Source organism: Prionailurus viverrinus, chromosome A1 (assembly GCF_022837055.1).
Source record: "Prionailurus viverrinus isolate Anna chromosome A1, UM_Priviv_1.0, whole genome shotgun sequence".
In the NCBI taxonomy this organism is placed as follows: Eukaryota; Metazoa; Chordata; class Mammalia; order Carnivora; family Felidae; genus Prionailurus; species Prionailurus viverrinus.
Window position 1 is genome coordinate 78,250,685 of NC_062561.1, and position 16,607 is coordinate 78,267,291.

Below are 16,607 nucleotides of genomic sequence, written 5' to 3' on the forward strand. Positions count from 1 at the left end.
CAATTTTAAAAATTCTGTGCAGCTTGAGCCTGTCTGGATTTTTCCTCTTGAAAAAATAAGACTTCTTACGTTTCAAAAGTATTTCATTTATTACAAAGGAATAGTAACCTAACAATCTTTAAAATGAATGAGGTCATTACTGATGTAATTGAAAGAACATGAACTAATTAAAAAATGTAAGCGTATATAAACATAAATATCCTTAAATTACCAGCAAATTATGTGATAAAGATAGCTCAGAATTATTCTCTGCAATTAATCTAGACAATAATGCAATAATTTGCATGTTGGTAATAGCAATTAAAAAAACATCAACATGTTTTACTGATTAGAAAAGAGTAGTGTTCACAATGGGCCTAATTTGCTCATCTACATAATAAAGTAAATAGAAACTACATTTATGTAATCATAAAATAAGTTAAAACCACATATTCCGGTTAAGAAAAAGTATATAAATATAATCTAACAGTGTGGCATATCAGTTACTTACAATCTGCACGGGAGCATATGCTTTTTTTTAAATTAAAAACTGTCCAATTAATCAGGGATTCACTACCTGAATCCCTGGAACATTTGTTTCTTTTTTACCCTGTGAAATTACTGGAATCATCTGAGGCTTCAAAATCTGTTTCCCACAAATCTAGGATAAGCGTTCACGTTCAAAGATGTCACCCTCCTGGAGGAATCGGAGGTCACTGTCCTGCTCTCAGTCAGGCATGTGAGCTCGAAGTGAGGAAGAGTTGGGGTCAAAATGGAGAACCCATTAGGCCCTGAGGTATGACCCCACCTGATAAGGACAACAGATGACATTCCTTTCTGATAAAAGATGCTGTCAGCAATGACTGATGCTTATAAAACACATGTGACTCCGCAGGATGCACAGAACAGGACCAAGCGTTGGTCACTTGCAATTCAACTTCTACTTCTGTCTTGTCCAAAATTTGAGGACACAACTTAACCATTGAAGAAACCAAAGCACAGCTTAATATTTTAATGATTAAAAAATGGCATAATGCCTTGTATCACGAACTCCTGTAGACAAGTCGTGTGTGGCCCTTGCCCACAAACCCGTTCCTCTTCCTGGCTAACCACTAATTATTTTTCAGGTAAAGAACGAATTCGTCGCCTTCCTCCAGGGCTGCCCAGCCCCACCTCTGTCTCCCTGCAGCACCCCATCCACTCACTTCTGTCCCATTTCACTTGTTCAGCCAGGTCTCCCCAAGGAACAGGGAGCAGCCTAATGGACTACGTCGTAATCGTGTTTCTTTTCTCAGTGCTTAGCACAAGGCAAGCAGACCAGCCCCTGCAACATTTGAAGAGAGGAGTGAATGATTACGAAATAGCAGAAGCATTAATAAGCTGTGTGGCTTTAAGAATTCACTTAACTCCTTCTGGCCTTAAAAAGGATGAACAGGAGTTGAGTAAGCAGTCAGGAAGAGAGAACATTCCAGACAGGGGAAAGAGAATCAGGAAACAGAGATATAAGGGAGCGAGGTATCTCCATGGAATAATGATGGCCCTCAAACTTCATGCTTTTGACTCTTCATACAACCCCACATTTTCACACTATATACACTGAAACTCGTAAAATATCATTCCTTTCCTTTCATTTGGACTTTTCAGATAAAAGGTGCGGAATGCTGGCTTCCAGCTCTTCCAGGATGGCCCTGGGCGGCACGAAGCAAACATTCACTAGCTCTGCCCGCACTGCACTGATTGTAAGATTCATTTTATTCGGATCTGGAATCCAGCGCTGACAGCCAAGTGAGCGATGAGTGGGCATCACCCAAAGGAGAGGAGGATGTCTTGGGAGATTCTGACGGCGACAGAATTTGAGAAAATTATCCACGGTAGGGGTGCAACTGGCTGGCAGTGGTGCTCTGGCTTGATATCCTTTCATCTGATGGCCCCGGGTGTCAAGGTAGCTTTTGTAAAGAAGAAAGCAAGCCAACCTCATGGCTGGGCTAAGCCATCAGTCTCATCTACCAAGAGAAGGGAATGGTCTACCATGGGTAGAAAGCAAGGGCTCTATGGCCCCCCTGTGGACACTTGCCTGCCGCTCACTCTCCTTCCGCTGCACCGGGCTCCCTGAGAGCCAGCCCTCTGACCTCTCCAACTCCCCGGCTTGGGTCTTCTCGCTGCTCTGTCTCCACCAGGGTTAGCTACGTCCCATCCTCACATCCCAGGCACCTGCTCCAAGTGCCCGCCAACTCTATCCAACAAACCCTCCGTCACAGCAGAACGCTCTCCCTTTGTCAATGCACGCGTATTTCCCAGTCACTGATCACTTCTGCAGTTGTTGACTTATTATCTGCCTGTACCCCCCACTAGTGTGTACACCGTGAAGAACCTGGAACACGGTAAGCGTTCGGTAAGGAATTTTTATGTGAATCAAATACATGCACACAGGAAGAAGCAGAATCCAACAGGTTTCTCTGATTTAACATTTTTAAAGTCGCCTAGGTTTAAATGTAGCCGGCGTGATGACTGGAATATGTCCACAGCATGCACACGTGCGCATCAAACACCCATTCCACTCAAAAGTGCCAGGGCAGAAATGCAGCCTGTTGGGGCACCTGAACAGCTATGCCAGGAAAAGTAGGAAGCAAAACAATATTGCAAATCACCAAAGCTATTGGGAAAACATAATACCAATTGCATTATAATTACATGAACTGGAACCCCTCCAGAACACTGAGGCTAATCATCTGTGAAAAGCAGCTGACACTATACGAAGAAAAACAAGCATTTCTAACTAATGCATGAACTATGAACTGTGTCCCCCATCTTGCCAGTAAAATTTCAGAGATCATGTAGAAAGATCATAAATGCCAGAAATGTATCTGGCCCTGTGTAAAGAATACTCCCTATTTTTATTGCAGCTTTTAGTGAAGGGATTTTAATTGGGTGTAAACCCTTAAGGAGAAAGAACTCTGTCCTCTGCACTCTTATATAAACATCCCCGCTGCTGCACGTTTACAAATATTTATCTTGCACCTGAGATGTTATCTTAAGGTACATTCCTACGAGAGAAGGATGGACTTAATTAAAACATTTTTAATACACATTTTTAATTTTTTTAAATGTTTATTTTTGAAAGAGAGAGAGACAGAGCACGAGCAGGGGAGGGGCAGAGAGAGGGAGACGCAGAATCCCAAGCAGGCTCCAGGCTCTGAGCTGTCAGCACAGAGCCGACACAGGGCTCTAACTCATCAACTGTGAGGTCATGACCTGAGCTGAAGTTGGATGCTTAACCGAATGAGCCACCTAGGCGCCCCCATATATACATATTTTAATATGCTCTTTAGAAAGAGAAAGTTCTCAATCGCTGTCCCTTATCATCAAATTTCCCCACTTATTCTAATCCAAAATTTAAAATGGTACTTTTTGGTTACATTTACATTGAACATTTGTTTTTTTATATTTTTTTTATGGATTTTCTGTTCATATGTAATTTTTTTTCTCATTGTTTCGTCAGTATGTTCATCTTGGTTTGAATGTGATGGATATGTTGCAAATATCTTTTCCAGCTTCTTACTTACATTCTAATTTAATAGTGCTCATTTAAAAATAACATTTTGGAAAATGGATTGGAAAATTTGTCTATACCCAATTGTGGCCTGTCTTTTGAATTAAAGGGACATGCCCAAGTTTTTAATTTTGTAGAGAAAAAAAATATATATATATATTTTATTATTTATTTATTATTATTATTATTTATATATATAATCAATATAAATATCAATATTTACTGATATTCTCCTTTGAACTTTTTATTACTTTTATGCTTAGGAAGTGATTCATCATTCTGCAATTGAATATTCATGTATTTGTTTTTATGTGATTAAGGCATCATATTTTACAATTAAGTCTTTAATACAGCTGATTTAGTGTACTGATCCAAATTACAGTTTTTCTCTCTCTCTCTCAGCTAGCTAGCAACCCAAGAAGCATTAGCTGAAAAATGCTTTATTTCTTAACTGATTTACAAGTCACTTTATCATAACGCTAAATCCTTTTTAAGTGCCCGGGTCTGAATAAAATTTCTTGTAGTCAACCAAGAACAACATGGAAGCGAAATAAGAGAAATTGAACAGAAGTAGAATCTCAAAAACCACGGGGTTTCAAGGAGAAATGTTTAAAGTAAAACTGCACCCGATCCTTTGAAATATTGGGACTCCGTCCCCCTCAGTGTGAACCATGTTCCTATTCTAAAAGAAGTCTTGAAGAAGTCATTAAGAGTTTTCAGTGATGTTTATTTCCTTTGAATGAACTGTCATCATGGACTGTTTTGCTGCTTACTTTTTTGATGAGTTAAAAAAACTCTGATAGTACTTTTTTCCTTGTTACAGTGCTTTTCTAAGAAGTACTCTTTCTAGTGGCCTGGCTGTGTACGTTCTCATCAAGAAATAAGGAATTTCTCTGACTATATATTGAGAGTTCAGGTTATGTGAAACATTGGGCTTTTCTTGTGATCTAGTCCAGACTCACACTTCATAAACTATTGGAAAAGTCACCGAAATGCATTTCCTGAAGTTACCATACATCCATATCTTTTGATATTCTAAAATGTTTGATTATTTCTCACAGACATCATTCCACCTCTGATTTTTCTGTCTCATGTCTAGTCTTTTTATATGACTAGCCTTGGATGTTAGTGAAATTCTCAAGAACTTCAACTTAAAGAAGATATAAATCTGTGGGGTGCCTGGGTGGCTCACTTGGTTAAGTGTCCAACTCTTAATTTCAGCTCAGGTCATCTCATGGTTTATGAGTTCGAGCCCTGCACTGGGTTCTGCGCTGACACTGCAAACCTTGCTTTGGAATCCCTCTCTCTCCTTTTTTCTGCCCATCACCTGTTCTCTTTCTCTCTCTCTCTTTCAAAAATAAATAAATAAACTTTAAAAAATAAAGAAAAATAAAGAAAGAAAATAAATAAAAAAGAAAGAAAAGAAAGAAAATATAAATAAAGAAAAATAAAGAAAATATAGAATCCCTGAAAAGATAGCAATTAATTTATAAATTAATTAATAGGAACATAATCATATTTTCATGCTGGTTTTTAAGACAAGATTGCAAATACATTGACAAAAGACAAGATGTTGCCCCGAGATAGGCCTCAAAAATAACAGTAATGTTAGAAACACAATGATTTAGAAAAAACTACATAAAAATTAGAGCTGCACAATATTTTGAATGATATGAAAACAAATTAGGTATAAATACTAAACTGAAACTTAAAATAACATTTTTTAAATTTTTTAATATTTATTTATTTGAGAGAGAGAGAGAGAGAGAGAGAGAGAGAAAGAGAGAGAGAACATGAGCATGGGAGGGCCAGAGAGAGAGGGAGACACAGAATCCGAAGCAGGCTTCAGGCCCTGAGCTGTCAGCACAGAGCCTGACACGGGGCTCAAACTCACGAACTGTGAGATCATGACCTGAGCCGAAGTCAAAGGCTTAACCAACTGAGCCGCCCAGCTGCCCCTAAAATAGCGTTGTAAAAACTGGATTGTTTGTCTGGGTCCAAGTGCTATCTGTCCTTTCAACGAAAACTTTTAATAATTTTATACATTTGAATTGCATAATGGTAAATTTATGATTTATGATTTTGGATAGTTTCTTTAATGTGTGTTCAGGATCCTTTTGAATTAGGATTTAAGGTCTTAGAAAGGTCTTCCCTTGGACAAAACAAAACAAAACAAACTCACCAATTACAATGACATACCACTCCCTCCTGTTTTCTAGGCAGTTTCATGGTGCCCGAAAGGGCACCATTGAATTCATGGCTTCGGTTAAGGACTTATTAAAAGTTTAGTGGCTCTAGGGGCACCTGGTTGGCTCAGTTGGTTAAGCATCCGACTTTGGCTCAAGTCATGATCTCATGGTTCATGGGTTTGAGCCCTGTGTTGGGCTGTGTGCTGACACCTCAGAGCCTGGAGCCTACTTTGGATTCTGTGTCTCCCTCTCTCTCTGCCCCTCCCCTGCTTGTGCTCTGTCTCTGTCTCAAAATTAAATAAACATTAAAAAATTTTTTAAGGTTTAGTATCCCTAAAGGAGTGTCTTCATACATCACTGGATGACACAAGGTGAAAACAGTTCTTCAGACTGTTTGATGACAGATGACATTGATTTATTGGGCCATGGGAAGGAGAAAAAAAGGATCTATTGTTGCCTGGGGAGAAACAGGGACCTAAATATCCCACCAGGCAAAGAGCTGCAGGAAGGAACTTCTTTGCACAGTGGAGAGGGAGAATGAAGGTGGGGAAGATGGAATGTGAGATGGAAGCTAGAATCATGGTTTCCAAAGTGTGGTCCTCGGAAACTTGTGAGAAACAGAAGTGCTAGCCTCCCTCCCGGTCTCACGGAATGTATGTATTCAAATGTACGATTCAAATGTATCAGAAACTCTGCAGCAGGGCCCGGATATCTGTGCTTGAACAAGCCTCCCAGGTGATTCCCATGCACGTTCAAGTTGGAGAACCACCAACATGTTTACTTCAGAATTTTGTCTCATCTCCTGATTAGTTGCCTCAGGGCCTTTGCACATCCATATGAGTCTTTTTATAAGAGTGCTTTGGAGGTAATTAGTTAGCCTGATTTGGAAACTAACTTGAGCATGTATTCCCTTTACGCATGAGATTTGTTTTATAACTGAGATGTAACATTTGATTTTTCCTTGAATTCATTATTATACCTTGTTTACTTAGTGATTGGGGCACTTTTCATCATTCCACTTGAGAATTTCAGTGGAACTAGCATTCACTTGACATCTGATTTCTATACTCCAAGAGATTGTTTCATACTTCGCCATCTCGACAATACTTTACAGACTCCTCCTGTTAAAAGTGATATTATTAGCATCCAACATGGGGACAGCCAGCTCAAAAGCCCCCAGGGACCAGCCAGGCAATGTGAACAAGTGAAGGAAGCCAGGGTCACACAAATACGTGTGAGGGCCACAACTGAGGCACAATCTATGTCTTCTACATCTGACTGACTTATGTTCCAACTAAGTCATTTAATAAATGCATCTTTTACTTTTTTCTTTCATGGTGGATTTCCTTTATTTGGCCGTTGGAATGGTCGAACTCACATGACATATGTGTTTATAACACAGCTGTTACGATTTTGTGTCTACATCACAATTGGCGAGGCTGAGATTCAAACCCAGTTCTTTTGGACTCCAAAGCAGGCATTCCCAGCATGATGCATTGGTCTTGCTCTACATCACGAAGACGTATACACTCACAAAAACTTTTTTTTTTTGAAGTTCCTAATGATAGCATACTTGTAAGAATTGTTCTTAGTTAATAAGTAGTTTCTTAAAATATCATTAAAAACCAAGAAAACACAAAGAAACAGATAGCCACTAGCTATTGTTAGCTCAATGAGAATTTTAAGTGTTCATAAGTTACATAATAATTATTATTGGGTAATTTCTAAAAGAATTATGATTGTGTAGAATATTCCCAGCAGAATAACACTAAGTTGTTCTTTGTCATGGTTGACAAAACCCCTTAAGTAGTTAGATATGTGTGAATGGCATTCTCTTTGCATACAGCAAAGATTGGATCTTTCACTGACTCCTGTTCCTCACAGTAAGGCTCCAGCACACTGAAAAGGAATTAACTCCAAATTCTTCGGCCTCTGCTAAAGCCGGAAACACCTAGCATATAAAAAGTGTTGTCAAGTTTGAAAAGACGGTGCCTGAGTTTTGATGTAACCACTTTTCATTATACTTCCCCATAAGTAATATTTGAAATTCTAATTTCTCTGTCATGATCAAAAGATAGTACCAAGTATCTTAAAGCTGCATTCCTGATTTCCTAAAATGGATATTTTATACGTATAAATATACGCTGACTGAGAGGTGGAAAACACAGACCTTCTAGAGCAGTGAATGATTTCGTGATGCACGGTTGATTGAATGGTCTGGGGTCAATTTGCACAGTGACTGCTGGTCACTGAATTTTAAGATTCTGAATTCATTAGGGATAAAAATCATTTAATCTTCCATACTCAAACTCAGAACATTTTATATAATCTAGTCACCCAGTTTTGAAATTCCTGACAGCACAGCAACCATTAATGTCTGGGAGATGCATCTACTCAGTGCCATAAACAACATATACCAAAAAATGTTGTGAGATATGCTCAAACTAAAAATCTAAAAATATACAAGCTTGAGCATGTGAACTAATTTAGATGACAGGGAATTATGATTAAGAATCCATGAAAGCCTGTGGCATTCTTTTTATAAAGACAATTCCAATAATACTCCATTAGGATTTCCCCCTGTTAAATTAACTTTACAGACTTCTAATGGATTTCTTAATTAGACTTGTTATTACAAAGAATATTACATGAATTAAAAACAGTCCTGACAGCCACTTGTAATAAACAACAAATGAAAAGGAAGATTTATGCTCCTTACTTTTCCCCACCCAATCCAAAGCTTTTAATAATCTTATAAATTTATTGCAATTAATTATTCAACTGTCAAAGAATAAAAAGCTAGGATCATTATATGCATGTTTGAAGACAGCCTTCCTGTGATTTCAAAATGGAAGCCAGTTACTGGAGTTGCTGTCCTAGCCTTGTTATTAAAGAGGCTGGTATAGCTCGAATAGTCCATTGTCCTGTTATGGCTTCAATATATTAATTTAGTATGTCTGCATCTTCCGAAGTATCCTTTCTCCTCCTTCCTTTTCTACATCAAAAGGAGCTTTTACACAGAAGAAAGGCATAGCTTTAATTCCAAACTCAGGGAATCTGAATGACCAATCGCTTGACATTTAGAGAGAGAGAGGGAGAAATAAGATTTATGCCCATGATTGACCACAATCAAGCCCTGATCTTTCATTATATGTAGCCTTAAACCTGCACAATACACTTCATTTTTACTTCAGGGATGTGTATATATAATTGGAGGCAACAGATTTAAGTGTTACAGACAAAACTAGGTGGAACAAAGATGATCTTATTAAAATGAATGACCAGAACGTGAAGAATCCTTTAGATGGAACGTGTCTTCAAATTCCAGTCAACAGCCTACAACAGTGGTAACATGACAGCCTTCCAATAAAACACGGAGCAACAGATAAAGAAAGGGGAAAAGGTTAAGTGTTTTCCCAGGATGAAGAAAATCAGTAGACTCTGCTTATACTTACTTGTCAAACCTCTATCTGTGGATGACTGCTTTGCCTCAATGAGATTTTAAGTCAATGTAGCTCAAAGAACTAAGTGTGTGTCCACCACTGCTGCGTTCCTTTTGCCTTAGTAAGAAATGAGAAGGATCTCTTGCTAACTATGAATATGGACACTCCAAAAAAGTGTCTTTGAAATAAAGTTCTATAGATGAATTGCTTTTTATACTTAGCATATATATATATATATATATATATATATATATATATATATTTGCATGAAGAAAGAACAACAACAAAACCTCCAAATTAATATGAAGACAGAGTTCAAGGATGGCCTATGTCACCAAGCCTATGTCATTTACCAACCTTGTGGAGCCAGGCAGCATAAATCGGTATGAACTCAGTTTCTCCTTACAAGAGAATGAGAAGTAAGTCTTACCTGTCACCTTTATGGCTGCAGGATATGGAATTTTGCTGCCGTGGAGATAAATTATAAACCCTACTTCATCAGCAGCTAGTATATTATTCAGAACTCAAAGAGCTGAATTTGTTGGTTAATACTTCACATCGGCTTATGAATTCTATACTGCTGAATGCAATTATAGATATTAGTGGACACACAGCTATGCCATGACTAAGCTATATAAAGTCCAGACAGGTCTAATCATTCATTCAACAAATATACTGTAGGATGTACTACAGGCACAATGAGTTTATTCCTCTCTCTGCTCCCAATGACCTCAGTTTACTGTGAGAGTCAGACAAAGCAAGAGTTAACATACAGCACAATAAATGCTAAGCTTTAGGAACGCACAAGGGCCTTCTTCAATACTAGCAAGGCATGTGATCTGGGCTTGGAGGGTCCACTTCTAGAAGAGATTAGGTCTGATCCATGTTTTGAAAGATGTTGAACATGGGTGAGCTCTGCTAAGTGAAGGCTGCAGGCAATTATGCAGGTGGGAGAGAAAACATAACCAGCACCCCCCGGTATGGAGCATTAGGGATACCCTGGGAAGTAGACATCAGTGTCGCCTTTGTAAATCTCCAGTGTCAGGGATTACAATAAGCCAATTACTTACAATAACTAAGTATGGTAAAAATGAGCAAAATGAACCAGTGTAGATTAAGAAGTTGGGCCCTGGAATCAGATATCCAGGCTTGAAAACTGGGTCACCTACAAGGAAGATGTGAGTTCCTGGGTGAGTTACTTAGTCCTGAGGTCACATAAAGGTTGGTAAGGAAGTGCACGTAGAGACATGACTGCCAGACTGTGTTGAATAAATGTCATCAACTACAGTGCTACAGAGACAAGCGCACCCTTCCACGGGGGCACTGACTGAGGGGACTGCCACCACAGTCTGGAGGAATCAGGGGAAGTTTCTCTGTGCAGGTGACCTATGAACGGAGACGTGAGGGATGCGAATAAGAGGTGTGCACGTGGACGCTGTGCAGGACAGGAGAGAGCAAGAAGAAATGCAAGGCAAAGGAGGGTTTTCTTCGCTTTCTTTGCTGGAAAAAGTCGGCTATTGAGATATGAAGTTACGGGAAAGAGTTCAGGTCACCAAGATTAAAAAGTAAGTTGGATTAATCCAATCCATAAATGTGCAAAGGATCTGAATAGATATTTCTCCAAGAAATATATACAAATGGCCAATAAGCACAGAAAAAGATGCTTGCCATTATCGGTCACCAGGGAAATGCAAATCAAGCCCACAGTGAGACACCACCTCAGAGTCCCCAAGATGGTTAGAGTTGGAAAGTCCTATGATAACACCCACGGGTGAGGACACAGGGAAAGCAGAGCCTTATGCGCTGCCGGTGGGCATAGAATGTGGCACAGGCACTTGGAAAACCAGTTTTGCGGTTTCTCAACTGTTTAAACAGAGTTACCATTTAAGCCAGCAATCCTTCCTCTAGGTACATATGGCCAAGGAATTTAAAACAGGTGGGCTAACCAAAACCTGCTTACAAATGTTCCTAGCAGCACTACTCACAATAGCCGGAAGGTGAGAACCCAAATGTGCACCGAAAGACGAATGGAAAAGCAAGCTATCCTTTATCCATGTGACGGGATATTAACCAAGAGGGAAAAGAAAGTGCTGACACCTTCTACAATATGGGTGAGCCTTGAAACATTAGGCTAAGTAAAGAAGCCAGTCACAGAAGACCACATGTTTTAGGATTCCTTTCACATAAAATGTCTACAGTAGACCAATCTATAGACCCAGAAAGTAACTCAGTACCCAGTTACTTAGGGCTGGGGGAGGGTGTGGAAACGGAAGGATAAAGGGGTAAAAACCAAAAGGTATAGGTTTCTCTTTGTGGTGATGAAAATGCTCTGAAATTAACCATGGTGATATTTGCACAAAGGTAGGTACATTACAACCCATTCACACTTTGAACAGCTGAATGGTATTGTATTGAATTACATCTCTATTAAAGCTGAGGGGTTTTTTTTCTTTTTCTTTTTTAAAGTAGTTGAGGGGCACGGCACCTGGGTGGCTCAAATGGTTGAGCATCTGACTCTTGATTCTGGCTCAGATCTCGATCCCACAACAGTTGTGGGATCGAGTCCCTAGTTGAGCTCTGCACTGACAATGCGGAGCCTGCTTGGGATTCTCTCTCTCCCTTTCTCTCTGCCCCTCCCCTACTCATTCTCTCTCTCTCTCTCTCTCTCAAAATATATATATAAACTTAAAAAGAAAAAAGTAGCCGAATTACATTTGGTCCAAATGTGTTTTCATCACTTAAAGGAACATCAGTATCAATTTTTACTCAAGCAAAATCTGTTTGTTTAACCTGCGGTTTGGTATGAAGTCCACGGCCATAGATTTCATTAATATTTACACTCACATTTATCATTAATATTCACATTAATTGAGAATAAAATGAAAGCAAAACATAAGTGACTCTAAACATACTGTTCTAGAGTAGGTACTGATGATTCTACATGACTTCAAAAAATTAAGAACACAAGTTGAATTTGGAACTTTAAGGTCTTCTTAGAATATATGCTAAAAGTTATAAACTAGACTATTTAATTTACTAGACTCATATTAAAAATTTAGACTTTTAAAATGAGGCTGTAATTTATAATTTTAATTCGTGTTTCTAAACATTAGAAGCCATGGCTCAGACAGCCTGTATTCGCTGGTGATTTATATGAACTCTCTTAGCACCTTCATCTGTCATGATGGGCTCCTCTCAGAGTGCGCGGTAATCACTGGTCTACCCAGCACCTTGGCAACATCATTGTTATTAAGTTTCTCCTGTGTTTTCTGAAAATCCATGATAACTTACTCAGTTACAGATATCAGTTAAATCATCCACATGCATTCTGATCAAAATCTATTTAACAGACTTCCCGAATATTACAAGTCAAATCACTGTCTTTTGAAAAAGGGAACCACACACTAGAAGTATATTTAGTTATTGCAAATCTATAGGACTTCACACTGAACAGGGCTATCACTAAGCCTGTATACTCTGAAACATATAATGAGCATTACTATTTCTCAGGGCAAATTCTGGTCTTAGATTCAGAATAAATAGTGCCTATGTCAGATACCAAACCTGAATAAATATAGCTCAAGGTATGTTCAGCATTCAAACCTGATATTAATGCCACATCATACGTTATGATTCAGTTGCAGCTCACTCTATTTAAAATAGTAACAACTGAAAAACAACAACCTCATATTATGAATTCAAGCATAGTACTCTGAGATGTTATGCAGGCCTCCTCATGGGGAAAATGACCTCAGTATGCATTGAAACTGTCATAGGAAAAGGTAGGTATTATCCATTCACCCATCAGAGAATTTGGCTTACTAGATATCTTCCTAAAGAAAGATCTGTGGCGTGCCTGGCTGGCTCGGTTGGTAGAGCATGTGACTCTTGATGTTGGGGTCATGAGTTCAAGCCTCATGTTGGATGTAGAGACTACTTAAGAAAAAAAAATCTTACAAAAAGAAAAAAAATTGTAATCTACATGGCAAGTTTTAGAGTTCTGGACCCCAACAGCTTTTCACAATTGCAGAGAAACCTAGAAATGAAATGGTAGAAATATAGAGGCAGTTTACAGTGTTAACATACCTATAGATGATAAAATATTTTTGTTACATATATATATATACATATATACATATACATATACATATACATATACATATACATATACATATATATGTATGTATATGTAGCTGAAAAGTTTTTTTAACCAAAGAGTGGGTAATGTTGCCGGTCAAAGGATAACAATCAAAACCAATCAAGAAGTCAAAATAAAAGCAAAATATCTTGATACTCAAATATATCATATGCACCCTTCTGCCGTAGTAGATAATCAAAGTGTACAAACCTAACAACGACTACATGTACAGCAAGTGAAGTTATGGAAAATCATTCTTCTCTTTTTAATGGGAAATCATTCTAAACAAACTATCTAATAGCAATTTGCAAACATAAAGTCCATGGGCTGACACGTGCTTTAGGATAAACGTCCTTGAATCTCCAGATACACCCTCTGGGGCAGACGAAGAAAATAACATTTTGATTTTTTCCAAATCCTTAGTCAGAAAGGCTCGGCATTTGTGATGGTATTTTAACATGCTTTATATTCCCAGTTCAGAGACTTCTTTACTTCAAATGAGTCTAGCTATAAATAAGAATAGACGTCTTAACTATCCAAAATGAAGAAAAACAGCAATTTTCCTCAAAATTTTCCACTACAATAAACAAAAATGTCTCAAAGGCAAAATAGAAGCATGAACAATTTCCAAAGTCAGGATTCCAGTTTCTTGTAAGGCATCTTGCTGCTACACTCAGACGAGTCTAGAGTCTACCGATGTGTATTTTCAGTGGAAATGGCCAGAATGCCAACATGGGCATTCACCAGCACCGACTCCTACGTGAACCCTGCTTCTGGAACTGACTCTGTAGAGGCTTTTCCTCTCTCAGAGGCACGGAGGATACCATCACTGCCCTTGGGGGAGAAAGAGATGGGAAATATTTTGCACATGAGGTAAGGAACAGCCGGGATATTCATTCATAAAAATTTGGGGGCAACTGTGTGCCAAGCCCTGGGTCAGGATCCGGCAGGGCCAGAGGTGGACAGATGAAGTTCACAGTCCACCACAAGAGACAGGCTGACACAGTTCACCACCACACGATAAACATGCAATAAACACCCAATGGCAGACCGTCCTGGGGGCTCTGAAGGACCTAAACAGGCTGCTGAATGTTAGGGGTTGAATTGTGTCTCCTCTAAAGATGGGCTGAAGTCCCTTCCAGTATCCGTAAGTGTAGCCTTATTTGGAAATAGGGTCCTTGCGGACATAGTCAAGTACAGATGACGTCATTAGGGTAGACCCTAATCCAATACGGCTGGTCTCTTTGTAAGAAGACAAAACACACGGAGATGAGAGGATGCGAAGAAACACAGGGAGAATGTCCTGTAAGGACACACAGACAAGGGTGACACATCTATAAGCCAACGATCCCCAAGGGCCACTCGGCAGTCCCGGGAAACCAACAGCTATGGGAGAGCTTGGTGAGACAGCCTGAGCTTTGACTGCAGAAGGAAGGGAGCAGGGCAGGGAAGACTTTCCCTGAGAAGTCAAGTTGCAGCTTGAAGTAGGGTCAGAGCAGCTAATGGGGTGGGGGTAAGGAGTGTTTCCAGACAGGGGCCAGTGTGGCCAGAGGCTGAGGGCTCAGGATGATGGCTGATGCATTCCAGCGGGGAGGGGGTGGGTGTGAGGACGCCCCAGACCACAAAGCAGTGACCACGGTAATGAGGCAAGCGAGCAGGACAAGGTCACGAAGGCCCTTTGAACAGAGAAAGCAATCGCTGCTCCTTTAAGTGCTAGCACCCAGGCCTAGATCTAGCATGGGGGACGCACAGGTACCGGGTTTACCCCGCTGTCCAAAAGTAGAGCATTCCTATAAAACCTTCCTAAGCTGAAAAAGTGTAAAACAAAGAAACAATTACCATTAATTTATATGGAAAAAATGTTTTGAGAATTCCTAGCTCCCAAAAATCACCTCTCTTAGGCTTTTCTGGTCCCTTCGGATACATTTCGCTAACGAAAACACAAAATCCACGGCCAATAAAGCCCAGATGTTCACTGTCCAGAGCCCTGGCCTTGCGGAGGTGTGCGTGCAGTTCCCAGGGATGGCGCTGGGCGGCGCTGCTCTCGGTGCGGGGTTGTGGTGGGCGGGGGGAGGGGGCGAAGGAAAGGGATTAGCGCTGTCTCCTCAGGGGCTCCCAGCAAAACTAACACTAAACCTTGTTTTCTGGAAAGTGAAAATCCTCTTCGGATTTCTTCCCACTAGGGAAAGCAGGTCTTAAAGGCAAAGTGAAGGAAGGGGAACTTTCGGAAAGCGGGAGATAACCTATATCCCAAGTAACTAGTTTGCTCTATAGAGTGTAGCTTCCCAACAGCAAATGCCTTTCCAGGAAGAATGATGTTGCATTTTTGCAGGCTTCTGCTCCAGCAAATAAAAACAAGAGCTTCCTTGACATTGAATCCTTGACATCACAGTCTCTAGGTCAAGCATCTGAAGACATCTAGATCTCTGTACCTGCCCACAAATAGCCTGAAGCCAACGGGGCATCCTTCTTGGGGGGTGGGGGAGAGGGTTACAGCCAATAACCCAGTAATGCTCCCACCTGGCCTCTGGCTTCCTGCCACCCCCCTGCTCGTGAAGAGCCATTGGGATTTCTCCTGTCCTGCTGCTCTGTGCTGGCCTTACATAAGAGAGAAAGTTGCCACTTGAACTTCTGCTCTTAACAAATACCTACTGTGTTTGCCTTCAAGGCAAGAGGAATCAATAGGAGGTACAAACACACCGTGCCAGGGTTTTCAGCCTTCCTGGTAGCAGGTTTGCTCGCAAAGTCTCCTACATGTTTCTCCTTAATTGACCTCGTGGGTGTTAAGTGTCCAGAATATAATGGTCTGAGTTATTTCATTTTAAACTAGGATCAGTACTCTGAAATGCAGCATTCAGTTGTAGATTCATGTTCTATATTGACCTTTTTATTTGCACTTCCAGGGGGCAAGCACTGCAAATACAAATCAATAATACTTCACCACTTCATTATTTTGTTTCTCTTTCTTTCTCTTGGCTGGCTTTCTTCAACCTAGCCATCTAGCCTTGTTATGCCTCCATAAAATTCTGAAGATCATTCCCGAATTAAAAAAAAATAGATTAACCAAAATCCTACTGCTATAGCCTATACATGAAATTACCTTTTAGTAAAGAAGAGAAATGCTGTCGAATATATTCACACCACTGTAAAAAAAAAAAAAAAAGAATACCAATGTTGTGATAGATGATACCCAAGGTATATAGGCATATATTATGTTTATAAAAATACAAAAGACCTAAGTATAAAAAGGACAGATACACACACACACACACACACACACACACACATCTTAAATCTTGCTCACTTGC

General features: G+C 39.8%; 1 protein-coding gene across 1 annotated transcript in view; it reads right to left on the reverse strand.

The window, feature by feature from the left end:
* Positions 1-16,607, reverse strand: part of NALF1 (NALCN channel auxiliary factor 1) — a 628,937-nt gene that overhangs the window by 312,813 nt on the left and 299,517 nt on the right. The gene's annotated exons all lie outside the window — the stretch shown is intronic.